Source organism: Mytilus galloprovincialis, chromosome 13 (genome assembly GCF_965363235.1).
Source record: "Mytilus galloprovincialis chromosome 13, xbMytGall1.hap1.1, whole genome shotgun sequence".
Taxonomy (NCBI): Eukaryota; Metazoa; Mollusca; class Bivalvia; order Mytilida; family Mytilidae; genus Mytilus; species Mytilus galloprovincialis.
This window is the reverse complement of record NC_134850.1, coordinates 48,720,851-48,735,374: the sequence shown is the minus strand read 5'-3', so window position 1 is coordinate 48,735,374 and position 14,524 is coordinate 48,720,851. Positions and strand designations below refer to the sequence as shown.

The 14,524-nt window shown below is 30.5% G+C and overlaps 1 long non-coding RNA gene across 3 annotated transcripts; it reads left to right on the top strand.

Moving 5' to 3' along the window:
- The first annotated feature begins 723 nt into the window (after nucleotides 1-723).
- LOC143057598 (uncharacterized) lies at nucleotides 724-6,184 on the top strand. Of its 3 annotated transcripts, none has more exons than XR_012972749.1 (3): nucleotides 724-1,355; nucleotides 2,817-3,333; nucleotides 4,157-6,184. It is a non-coding gene; the product is annotated as an uncharacterized LOC143057598 (long non-coding RNA). The 3 variants fall into 3 exon arrangements; XR_012972751.1 differs by lacking the exon at nucleotides 724-1,355 and adding an exon at nucleotides 1,600-1,736; XR_012972750.1 differs by lacking the exon at nucleotides 724-1,355 and adding an exon at nucleotides 1,814-2,066.
- The last annotated feature ends 8,340 nt before the right edge of the window (nucleotides 6,185-14,524 follow it).

Below are 14,524 nucleotides of genomic sequence, written 5' to 3'. Positions count from 1 at the left end.
CTAGAGCTTATTAAATCACTTTGTATATATAATGTATTTTTGTTCATATTATTCATGATGAGTTTTTGTTACACTAAAACTTCTTTTAAGGGGGGAGGTGTTATGATATTGTAATTATTATGTTTATTTATGTTGGCCTAATTTGTGTTGTATGGCCTGATAGTTGTTTACCAAATAATCTTATAATTGTGCAGTTTAGGAATCACTGGAACAATCACAGAATGATTGGAACTTTCTAGAATGATCCTTATAAAAGATGCGTAATTTAAACTTCTACGTTATTCCAGAAACTTCCGTTGTAACTTTCCAGGATTTTCCACAATGTTCCATTATAGAGTGTTCTAGAATTTTCCATGACAACACTATATATACAGACACTAAAGTTAAACTCTCATAATTAAACTTGGACATAGACATTGATAGACATTAGTATTCACAGCATTTGGATTGACACTTTTATTCTACAAACAACATCATACTGGATTGTGACATTAGTAGTGAACGTAATATTCAAATTGGATTCCGAAAGATTTCCGGATACAGATAAAGATAACAGATTGGACTCATATTTTGACAGTTAAGTTAACAGTAATATTTGTGTAATACCTTTTGTAAACTTTTGTATATTAAATATTGTTAAATTTTACTATTGATTTGTGTCTTTTGTTGGCTACAATTTAAAGGCGATTTCTGGCCGTAACACTACATAAACAATGTTTTTATAGATTAAAATGAAACTAACGGCATCGTCAATGGTATTGTCAATATTGCCTCTTAAAAAAGCAAATGAAACACTTTCATTGTGCATAAAACATTTTCTGATTATTCTTTATCAATAAACTTATGTTGAACAGTCGTAAGTTAACTATAAAAAATTTGAGAGCACCAAAAACCTTAAGGAACTAAGAAGAACCACAAAATATGTCGAATGTTAACCAATGGTAATAACTGAAAATTCCCTTCTTCATTGTTGTACTTTTATTTTCGTAATAAAGGAAAAATGTGTATCAATCTTAGTAATTGAAGTATATTTTTTCTAACTGCATTAGCAGAGTCTGGAAAGCTGAACTCTACTTTTTCAATTCAAATAATGCTGATTGGCAATCAGCTACAGAGAGTCTATGCACAAACAGAGATTTGCATAAAATGATTAAGACGTTAGTTCAAAGTCGTTGTGGATTTATCGAAAAGAACATATAGTTTCATTTTCGGTTTCATTTTCCGAAAGTATACACCATTACATAGTGGTGGAATATCTATAAATAAATATATAAATCATTAACTGGTATATATTTTATTTATCGTTATAGATAACGGTAATTTTAATTCTGTCCGACGACTGTTGATATTATAAGGTATGTACTGCTTATACTTTTGTAATTTACACTCCATAAGGCCAAACAATTATCTCTAAAATTAAAGCAACGACCAATAATCGCAACACCAAGCAGAACACATATGTTGTTTGTGTCATGTGATAAATTGTACACATTTCAACAATACATTCTTGATGAGTATTTACTTTTCATGCTACATTCTTGTTACATATACTATAGATGTAATTACATCTATGCATATAAATTACAAGGCTTTGTCGGTCAGAATGATACATATTCTGAAACAAGATATTGGGAGGATTCTTGACAACCAGAAGTTGATTAACCAAATCAATATTAGTGCAAAATTGTTATAATCAACGTATCTATAAATAGATATATTTAGATAAACGCCCAGAGGTAAGGTTGTGATAATAACTTTATTTTGTTCTTACAAAATTGCTTGATTAAACAAGGGATAAAAGTTGAAGTATTAAAAACTTAACTTCTGCGTCATTTGGTCTCTGGTGGAGAGCTGAGGTGGAGAGTTGTCTCATTGGCAATTATCCAGTCTTTTATTTGTATACTAATACCAGATTTGTAAAAGTTTATATGGAATCCTTTCGATGATGACGTACGTTGGACTTTATGGAAATTGACGTGGCTTTTTTGGAAATTTACATGACCTTTTATGATTACAATGATAAACCATATATATGCGCTTAGAAAAAGTTATAGAAGTTAGTTCAGGTAAATGAGTGATCGTAATTGATTATTGTTCATTTTTTCTACTTCTTTTAATACTGCCTTTATTTGTTTAATAAATTCTATGAAAATCATTTGAATATCATACAAACTTTTAATATCGCACGGCAAACGAACAGTTTATTAGTATTTTGATTATTCTTTTATTCGAGTAACCATATGCATTTCCTAAGGTCAAATGCATGAGAATAAGTTTTATGATTACTTTAGCTAGCTGTATTTGGCAAAACATTTAGGAATTTTGGTCATCAGAGCACTTCAACTTTAAACTACAAAGTACTTTATTTGGCCTTTTTAACTTTTTTTATTCGAACGTCACTAATGATCCTTTTGTAAACACGTCTGGCGGAAATACAAAATTACAATCCTGGTATCTATGATGAGTTTATAGACATCACAGATTAAATAGAAACAGAACAGGGAGTTTGAGTAATTTTGCATCTTGTATAATAAAAGAAAATACTTATGTTTCCACAAACATGCTGAAAAAATAAGGTAGATGGTAAAGCAACAGTTTGTTTAAAAAAAACCAACAGTGACATTAAATACCCTACTTTCAAAATGTCAAAACAATCTTAAGGATCGGTACCCAAAATTGGGGTAGATAGAATTAGCGGATACACAAGTTTTTTTTATTAGGCCTTACAAAAGTATTAAGAGCTTGGCAGATATGTAATGCATCGACACTACATTCATTCATCATGAAATTAGAAAATGAATAATAATCTTTTCCAGGTGATATTCAAAATGACTGCAGAAGAAGATAATGTGGGCTATAGCGACAACTTTGATACACCAGAGGAAATAATTGATTTCTTCTCAATACATCCAATTACTTTACCAATAGATAAAGAATTTCATATTTTCATATCGTATAAGACTGTTGAACCTGATCGTTCAATTGCACTGAAGATAGACAGAATGCTACTAAAACAAGGTTTCAAATGCTGCCTCCATGAGAGGGACTTCCTTCCTGGAGATTTGATTGTACATAATATCGTTCAAAATATTGAACGATCGGTTAAAGTTGTGTTTTTGCTATCAGAAAAATCCAGAGCTAGTGAATGGTGCCAGTTTGAGTTAAATGTTACAGAAACTATACACATCCAGGAAAGAGGATACAAACCAATCATTGTAAAGCTTGATGAGTGTGACCTTCCCGATACGATGAAAAGATATACGTACCTGCCGGCAGCTAGTCCTCCGGAAAAATGGATTGGTCGACTGTCAAAAGCAATTAATGACCAAACAGGTAACCAATTTTAAATCTTGAATGACATATTTCAAACAAAATAAACAAAGACCAAACGCAATGACAAATGTAAACAAAAGTTACAAGACACATTCTTTCTTGTAAAAATGATTAAAAGAATATATTTGAACAAAAAGCAACTATATATTTGTTATTTGGTTAATATAATACCACATTTACATATCTAGGGATGCGAAAATATGGCAGTTGTTGTCAAATAGTTCGTTTTATGTATGTAGCATTGGCGTTTGTTTTTGTTGCACTTGATTGATTCTGTTATTCCGTTGTTTTGCTATTATAGTTGATGTCTTTCCTTCGATTTTAGTTAGTAACCTGGGTTTGTTTTTTTCTCAATCGATTAATGACTGTTGAACAGCGGTAAACTACTGTTGCCATAATTTACCACCTACCGAACGCTCAGTCTTTTTATTATATTCGTGTTTTTGTGTAGGGTTTTGTTTACTTTTTTTTACTTGCCAGATTTTTTCCCCCATTGTCTTTTTTTTTTTTATTGTTTAATGTTTTATGAGCCTCATTTGAATCTACTATTGTCTTGGTTTTTCCTTAATTTCTAATTTTATTGCCAAATTGACATTTCTATGCATTAATATATATATATATATATATATATTATCATGATGCTACAACAAAAATGCATGATTATTTATCTTTTGTTTACGAAGTTTCAAATGTCTTCAAAATCGTTTGATATCCTTTAAAGAAATAGTTCTGTCATATCCATTAATACATTCGTCGATTAGTTAATAAATAAACATATTTAGACATTTTACTATATTAATGTGTCTCATTTTTTCTTCTTCAGACCACCTGATTACAAATAGACGGAACATAAAGTTTGTTGCAGTTCCATGCATTGATTACAATCGCAACAAGGAGCACTCGATAGAAAAGTGTAGATATCCACATGTCTGCGTGAAATATATTGTAAGTGATGAATCATGTGACGGAAGTTGCGGCAAGAACCACAATTTAGTTACCGATCAGTCACGTGAGATACTTGTTGATCTTGGGTTTATTACTGATGGAAACCTTGATGCCCTTCTGCAGATGTATAGACAGAAATGCAAGGAGAAACTTGCTGCGATGCCAAACAACATAGTAACTGGTCCTTGCTGTTACTATAATAAAAAAGGGTGCTTGTTAGGTGACTTTCATTGCCCGTTCACACATATATGTAAGGATTGGTTCGAGGGCAAATGCGGAAATACAAAATGCAAATTTTCGCATAATATACTAAACGACCACACAAAAAAGTTGCTAGAAATATTTGAAATCGATACGTATCAAGAAGCAGACATTATTCTTAATGCTTACCGTGCAAAGTATCCACATAAAAAGTTCATACAATTACCAACCCAAACAATATCAAAAACAACGTTCCTAAAAGACAACTGGCTGCCACTTTTTGGAGGAGTTTTAACTGTTGTAGGAGTTACTGCATTTGTTGTTAAAAAGATATAATTGTAAATTAGTATTCTTCGAGAAGTTATCCTTTAACATTTCATCTTTTTCTATGATCTATTGTAACTTGATGTTAGCTTTTTATCATAATAGATATAGTGAATTTTAAGATGAAAACTGGAACCCCGATAAACGTTATATACTAATTGTATGATTATTTATTCATTCAATTACACGAATTTTTATTATTTATCATAATTGTTGTAAATGTTGTAAAATCTTCACTTTAAGGATGTTCGCTTGTCATGTTTCTTGAATCCTCTGGTTTTATCCATTTGAATGCCTAAAATAAAATTGTCCACTGACCACCATTTTTCTTTTTTTAAATCTTTTACCTGTAAAATTATAAGCCATCTGTATCAGTCTTATAAAATCTTTGTTACAAAGCTTATAAAAAATCAAGAGAGAAAAATTTCCCGCACAATCGTCAATGGCCAGTATCTCGAAAACAAGCAAATTGACAATTATATATTTGTTTTGCTCTTTTGGTTCCTTTATTATTCCCCTATCAAGATAATATTATACAAGTGTCATGAAAAGCTTGTTATTTTGAAACTGAGTAGCGAACTTATAGATCAGATTTCTTGTCAGTATCTTGTCTAGCTTTACTTAGTGTCCATTTTTGTTTCATCAGCTGGATATTAAAATGTTTTGGCTCCGAAAATCACTCAAGATACATTTATTGTGCTAGGGTCGTTTTTTTATAATTTCAGTGTTGTTTTTTATTCATAACAATGATAACTGTTTCTTTATATCTGTTATTAGATCTTTACTTTATCCAATTCAATGAATTAAACTTTGAAATGTTTTAGATAGAATTTAAGACTAAACGGCTATCGTTGTAAATATTTATTTTAAATATGTTATGAAATTCGTTAACTAAAGAATAAAAAAGAAGTAATATAGATTTTCATCTTTACCCTGGGAAAGCATTCTAGCAACCAGGTTTGTAATAATGTTTTACGTTGCAATAGTTTTAAAACTTTTTCAGAACTGTATGTTTCATATGGTTGTTTCCCATTTTTATATTTTGTGAATACATTTCAGGTGTATCATATTTTAATATTTCTTTATTTCGTACCAAAAACACATAAATTGAAAAGCTATTACAAATGTATTGAAAATACATATAGCTACCCATATTGTTCTCGAGTGTCAAATTGTAATAATGAAACTTGAAATGTGATTTAAATAGACTCTGTATAATGTGCACTGAACTTTAATCTTTGATCCTTGTAGATCATTGTGTGCTTTTGAGTATCATAATCAATACATAACAACTGCTATAAGAAAATATGTACTCCATCTACAGTTTTCTGTTTTCTTTTATAATTTTGGTGCAATGTGACAATAAACAATCTTTCCAATATTTGATTGTCTGCATGAAATCAGAAGTTACTATTTTCCCATATCATAAGAAGTTTGAATCTTCAAAATAGAATGATTTGTGGTGACTGTTAGTTCTTCATATTACGATGCTGCAATTTTTTTAATGTTTTGTCAATGTCCTATACATTACTTATCTAGAAACTATCTTCAACAGTGTCAACAACCCTTTTCAGTGCAGATTTCTTTTGAGAATTGTCGAAAATGTCGTGACTTGGCGAAGGATTTAATAACTATTTCAATTCTGATCCATAACGAGAGATATGCATGTCTATTGCAAGATGTCGTCCTGCTATGTTTATTTCATCTAAACTATCAGTCATAAATGCCTTGAGCAATTTGATGTATGGGGTCCTCTAAATTGATTGCTCCAGCTGAAACAGCCGAATTTGAAGTTGTGATAACGGTATTCTGCCTCTGTTTGATCATCTTTCATTACGATATTTAATTTCCGTCAGCATTGTCACACTATTAGAAAACAAAACATAAATCTGCATAGGTTTTTAGATACAGTGAACAGCTCTTGGTATGCTGTTGGTTAAGACTATGGTTCCCGTGTAGATCGACATCTTTTAAGCTATTTTATTGGTTATCAAAGGTATCAGGATTATAATTTTGTAGTCCAGACGCGCGTTTCGTCTACATAAGACTCATCAGTGACGCTCAGATCAAAAAACGTTCGTCTAGCGTTTTCCCATATCTGATTAAAAAAATGATAGCGTCCACTTAAAGGTGGATTGGCCAGCTCATAAATAAATTACCAAGATAGTTCTGAATAGTTTTCTCAAAGATTTAGAAATCATAACAATTTAATATATTGACAGGAATATTGAAAATACTTAGGATATCGATACATTAAAGAGAGGACATAAAGTACAAATTCAGATTGATGAAAAAGCAGTAGCCGATTGATGACAATAGTACGTTACTGGCTATATTGCTGTATTGCATCTAATAAACTCATCATAGATACCAGGTTCAAATTTTATGTTAACGCCAGACGCGCGTTTCGTCTACAAAAGACTCATCAGTTACGCTCGAATCAAAACATGTTTAAAATACAAAAATAGAGTACGAAGTTGAAAAGCATTGAGGACCAAGAATATTTGCTGATATTTGTAACATATAATTTGTTTATCATACACAGTGTAAGGTCATTCATAATGAAACGATAAAGATATGTTTATAAGTAAATAAAATCTACAAAATTTTACAATGTTTCATCATTATTTTTGACTCTTATGTAAATCAATAGATTACTGAAACATCCCAATTTTGGTTCATTTGTCGCTGTGCAAATAGTAGAAATTTAATTCTTATTGGGTTCTTATAATGTATCGGTGGGATTAAAATAGTAAGCATTAATGTACCTTGTAAGAGTACATAACTATACGATAATTCGGTAAGTAATACACGTTAGACTAAATGATGTTAAAGTTGTAACTCTCTGAAGTCATAAATATCGAAAAGTCATTATAGATTAAATGCAAAGCTGTTTTCTTTTCCAGTTAGTTTCTTAAAATGACTGAAGTAGATGAAAAAAACAACTTTCTAACACTGGAAGATACAATTGATTTCATCAAAATTGATCCCATTCCTTTACCAATAGATAAAGAATTCCATATTTTTATTTCTTACAAGACGATTGAACCAGATTGTCTGCCTGCTCGAAATATAGACAAAATGCTAAGGAGCAAGGGTTTTAGATGCTGTCTTCACGAAAGAGACTTCATACCTGGAAATACAATAATGAATAATATTGTTCAAAATATAAAGCGATCGGTTAAAGTTGTGTTCTTGCTATCAGAAAATTCAAAAGCTAGTAATTGGTGTCAGATTGAGCTAAACGTTACAGAGATTTTAAATATAGAAGAAGGGGGATACAAGCCAATCATCCTAAAGTTAGATGAGTGTGACGTTCCCGATTCGATGAAAATCTACACGTACCTGTCTGCAGATAGTTCTCTAGAGAAATGGATTGGTCGACTATCGAAAGCAATAAATGACCAAACAGATGAAACATAATTTTGTTATTACATTAAAAAATAAACAAATGTAAACAAAAATACACGATGATCTTGAAGTATAGTTTGTAGGTACTGGTGTTGTTTGTCATCTTAAAAACGTTTTATAATATTCTTTTATTTGTCTTTGGAAATTTTTCTTTACTGTCTAATCTTTTTTGGAAAAAAAACTCTCCATTTAAGTCACAATTTATAAAAGTAAACTATTACAGTAAACCATTATTATTTTCAAAATCTTGCGAGCATGATTCGGTCGAAGTTGTTTCACTCTAGTTTCAAAATTTAAATCCTTTACTAGATTACCATATCTGAGTACAATTTTTTACTAGTTCTTGGTTTTAATAAATTAAACACACTTATAATTTATAATTGAAAGCTTGAATTGACCATTTATCTTTTTGACGTGGCTTTGTGCTTTGTTTTTTTTTATGTCTTTGTGTTATAATGCTATAGTAATGTTTTGTATTCTTGTATTTTGTTTTTGCTTAAATGCATTATCCATATACCTTTTTTTTTGGTCTCCTTTCTTGATATGTTCCTTCTTTTTTTTATTGATTTTGATTAATTTATAACACAATGATTACTGATATATCCCTATATTTTTTACATGATTATCTACTATATAAGAAGATCTAAGAAGATGTGGTATGAGTGCTAACGAGACAACTCTCCATCCAAGTCAATTTGTAAATGTAAACCATTATAGTAGTAGGTCAAAGTGGTTTCAACACGGAGCCTTGGCTAACCGAATAGCAAGATATAAAATAAACTACTAGTGGAAAAACAACGGACTAATCTATATAAACAACGAGAAACGAGAAACACTTCAACAAACGGCAACCAAATTGAATGAACATCACTTTCCTGACTTAGGACAGATATAAACAAAAGCAGCTGGTTCAAACGTTTTAATTAGCCATGTCTATTTGTTTTGTTCAAACATTGTTGTCAATATAATGTTATTTTGTGCGACGTGCATACAAATGAGAGGTTTAGCTAGCTATAAACCCAAGTTTAATCCACCATTTTTCTACACGAGAAAATGCCTGACTGAAGTCAGGCATATGTCCGTTTGAAATGTTTGAAATTTTGAATTTTCCATTCGATAAGGGATTTTCTGTTTGGAAATTTCCTCGGAGTGCGGTATTTTTGTCAAATAACTTTTCAACTTTGAAAATTTCGTCTTGAACCAGGGACCTATCGGCAATCTAAAAAATTATACATATTCGGGTATCTTAATGTACATTGTATGTTGAATATCTATGAATGATATATATTTTACTGCAGACCACCTGGTTTCAAATAGAAAGAACATTACTGTTGTTGCAACACCATGTCATTATTACAATTGCGACGAGGAGCACTCGATTGCAAGGTGTCGATATCCACATGTCTGCGTCAAGTATATTGTAAGTGACGAATCATGTGATGGAAGTTGCGGCAAGAACCACGATTTAGTTACGGAACAGTCACGACAAATACTTACAGATCTGGGATTCATTACCGATGGAAACCAAAATGCCCTTTTAGATTTGTATAGGCAGAGAAACTTGCTTCAATGCCAAACAACTTAATAACTGGTCCTTGTTGTTATTATAATTACAAGGGCTATCCGCTTGGTGATTTTCATTGTCCTTACACACATGCAAAGAATGGTTTGACGGTAGCTGTACGAAGGAAAGAATATGCAAGCTTTCTCATAACTTATTAAACGAGCACACACAAAATTGCTCGAAATATTTGGAATCGATACTAAACAAGAGGAAGAAATAATTCTAAACACTTATCGAAAAAAGCATCCATATAAGAAGTTCATACAACTACCAACACAAACAATGTCATCAACAAAGTTCCTAAAGGACAATTGGATACAGATTGTTGGGGCAGTATTGGCAGTTATTGGAGTCACATTATTTGTTCTCAAGAAGACACTTATGTAACCCATATATGGGTCATTATCAAAAAAACATTCAAAACTATGTTATTGGGTCTTTTGAAGTCACAGACATGAAAATATATCAAAATAACACTTGCATATGTTAGATATGAATGTTTTGTGATACACAATATACTGTTAACAGTATGAAATGTTATAAAAACATCCTTAATGTTTTCTTAAACCCTTGAAGATAGCCAGAATTAACTGTTATTTTTTACTATAAATCCTTTCAGACTTGAAATAGGACTATTATTCATATCATTTGTTATTATGATTTATCACTTTTTATTGCATTTTGATACATACAATTTTAATGAATTCACCAAAAGAAAATGTAACATTTTTAAAGTCAATGGTGTTACCAAAGGACAAATAGGATAAGAGTTATCTTTCGCAAGATTTGGGCATTTACAACAGTTTCTCCCTTAACAATGTTACCTGTAAGCATGTTATGCAAAAGAAAACAAACAATTATGTTGAAGATTTAGTGAAAAAATCGTAAAAGTAAGTAATGGTTATATCGTAATTGGAAATAGTGTCCATGGTGTACTTTTTATTTTTATAAAAATCATTTTTTGAAAACATTTCCTTAACTTTAAATAATGAAACATATTGATTATAGAAACACGCACCAGTAAAAACATATAGAATAGGGGAATGGAGCACTTATTTCGTAACTGAATCTTAAAATACCCCTTAAATCATTGGTGTTACTGTCAATGATGAGACCATTTTGATAAAATAATTTAGTAACACCACTGAATATATCATGACAATCAGCATTGTTTTGTGTTTCTTTCATGTTTAACAAGCTAAACATCATATGATTTATGAAAAACAATAATTATTTAACAATGTTTTAACAATAGCATGTATTACATATACACAGTTTTCACAAACTGATGTATGCTGGTAACACCAATGACACTATTTAGTAACACTATTGACATTTTTAGCAATGGATGTTATGTTATATAATTTGAGATTTTTTAGCCTAAGAATTATTTTTTCATCTTTTTCTTTTGCTCGGTGATCTTGACTTTGTGTTCAGTACTTGATAAAGGTAAAATTTGAAATGTGATGTCATTGGTGATACTTTTGTGTCATTGGAGTTACTGAAGGGTCAGTGGTGTTACTATATAAAAATGCGACATTTTTTTTTATATTTATTCATAAATGAAAGTGTTTTTAGGTCGTGTACGAAGGATTAGGTATATTATTATCATTTAATCTTATACAATTCACATATATTCAGTTTAAGTGTATTTTTTAGTATTTACAACGGCCATAATTAGGACGGCTAACTTTTTTACGACAATGTATTCTGAAATTTATGTTTAAATAGAATGCACAGCTATATGAATAATGTCAATAAGTCGTAATTTAAACCTAAACAACAAATTGGAACAGTTGTTTGATGTTAAACAATAATATTTAGTACCTTTAAATTGGTAACACCATTGACACGATTCTTTCAAAGGATAACCTAAAACTGTTCAAATTGAAGAAACTCTTCATTTTTCCCATTGCATATTTCCGAATATCGTTGCTACCATACTATAGAATAGCGGGACACATTTAAAAGTTTTAAACAATGACATCATTTTTCAAAATATTACCTCGTCGAAATTTGAACTTTTTTTGATAATGACCCATATGCATGTTAAAGTGTTCCTCAATTTGCAATGTTTTAAAAAGATATTTCTGGGAGTAATGTGTCATTATCGATATAGGGAAACCTGAAAATGATATAAAAAAAAAAACCTCAGCAATAATACAAAGCTTATGATTTTGTTCGTAAGATTTATTAGCATTTCGACCAATTCAAATTTTCAAAACAGTTATTTAATTTACAAATGTGACCAGATCAAAGACAATCCATGTTAACACATAAGTGCTGAACCTCCACCAGCAGTCGCATAATTATTTGCTTGATTCTGAACTAGTATATACTTATAAAACGGGGATATATTCTTACAACTTACGAGTTTGTTAGATGTCTTAATATTTTTCTTGCATTTCAATTAGAGAATGAAAACATGCATACAAGTAGTCTGTACCTGTAATTCAAAATTATGTACATGAACGAATTTATCATATATCATATTGTAGAAGCATTTGTTATCATGGTTAAAAAAAAAAATGGTCATCGGACACACAGGTTTTTTTTAACAACTTTTGAAGTTGTAATCGTCATTCAATAAAAAATTGTGTTGCCAATAACGACCCCACATTTAGTAGAATAATTACAGTAATAATTAATGAAAATTATAGAATAAATTTTAAATTTAAACTGTTTTCATTCGGGTGTCACAGATGAGTTTTGTGTAGACGAAACGTGCGTTTGATGTTCCAAATTATAAGGCTGGTTTTTGTGATGAGTTTTCATATTCAAATAAATCATATCGTCGATAGTTTTGATTCAATTGATTAAAATTTACTTTTTTTCAATATCAAAAAATCAAATAAGAAATTGTAATTTTATGATAAGGATAATGATAAAAATGATATTGTTTCTGTCACAGGATATAGATGTTACCATAACTTAAATATACTGTTTTTCATTGTAATTTAAATGTTTTTGTTAGATGACATTTCATGGTGATTTTGTGAATCTTGTATTTTTTTCTTTAGTTGCTGATGGCTTCGAGCGACCTTTCAGTCAATTTGAAAGTTCTTTTTATAAGTTGTTGTTGGTTTTTAGCAAGCTAGCGCGAGTACTTTATCAAGTAACTGCGTATACTCTCAGATCGATAATTTGTGTCTTAATTATAAGTCTTCTTGTTTGGTTTTATGGTGTACATGCGTTAGTTCAGGTAAATGGGCTATGTTGCAGATATCAGTAAAATTTTGCATATAGCTTTGACTCGTTGAAATACAACCGAAAATCGGGAAAATAATGCATTTATCTCATTTATCATTTGAAATATATCTGATTGAACTCTTTCAAAATGGGTGAACATTTGTATAGATTTAGCACATAAAATCAACTTTTCACGGCCTGCAACGCCACAATACGTTACAATTATTTCGACGTTTTTTTTGCATTTTTTTCAAAGAACACAACTTTAAATTATGTTTACCGTAAAAACGAAGTCGTGTGAATCTTTTTTTTTTTTTTTTTATTTCATTAAAACGGAAATTTATGTAGCAACAACATATAGTTCTTTAAGCAATGGAGTAGAAATCAGAAGTTTGATAATTTTACGACAAATTTTAGACGGTTATTCGCCGATTTTATGTGTTTTCCATACAAATGTTCGATTTTCAGTTGTAGTTCATCGAGCCAAAGAAAGTTGTATGCAAAATTTTACTAAAATCGGTGACATAGCCTATTTACTGTAACTTAACCTTAAGTCGATTTGTTGAGTAAAGCCATTTGTTTTCCTGTCTCCGTGTTAATACTTTGGCCTATAATTGTTAGCTTTAAATACTTTGTGACTTGGATGGAGAATTTCTAATTGGCATTCATAACACATCTTATTGATATACAAAGTGCCAAAAAGACAAAGAACAAATAATGAGAACACCAAAAAGACGAAGAACTGACAACCAACATATAACACAAAAACTAACAAGTACACACATCAACGAACAGCATGGAACAGCATAGAACAAGAAATTACATTGCTGTGGCCTCAATTTTACTTATTTTAGCAAGAGTTCTAATGAAAAAAGATAGATGTCAAAAGAACTTTACTAGTATTTATATATTCCAGCTGTGAATAGTATCATTTAGTATGTTCCTGATATCAGTCAACCCTTAAAATATTTTAAAACTCAGTAATAATAAAGCAAGTTTAGATCACTTCGTGTATATAAGAAGACAAAATATATTTACTTCTATAAGTGTTGTGTGCATACTCAATAATCACACATAAAAATCAGTGATAAAGTTAAGGAAATGTTGGGAATTGACGATGAGATCAATTATATATATAAAAAAAAAGATCAAAAGTACACCAAAGACCAAAGGGCAAGGAAATTTCAAAACACCTTTGGACTCTTTCTATCGGTTTCTAATCCTTGTACAAATAAAGTTCATATTTCGAGACGATGTATGGTTATTTTATCTACTGTATATGAATTTCAAAAAATCGCTACTCAAAATATAAAATGCCACCCATCTTATAGATATAGTTGTACACATTTTTCTAAAAAAAAAAGACATATGAATTAAAGGGGATTATTCAAATTTAGAAATAGAAAGAAAAAAAATAAGAGGCCCATATGCTAGGTTATGGAATTTTGTAAGGCCAGGGGTTGAAGTCATAAAACTTTGCTCAGTGCTTGGAGCACAAACGTCATGCTCGAAACATGAAATTCAGCATTTTGATTGGTTTATTTTCGAGTACAAGTA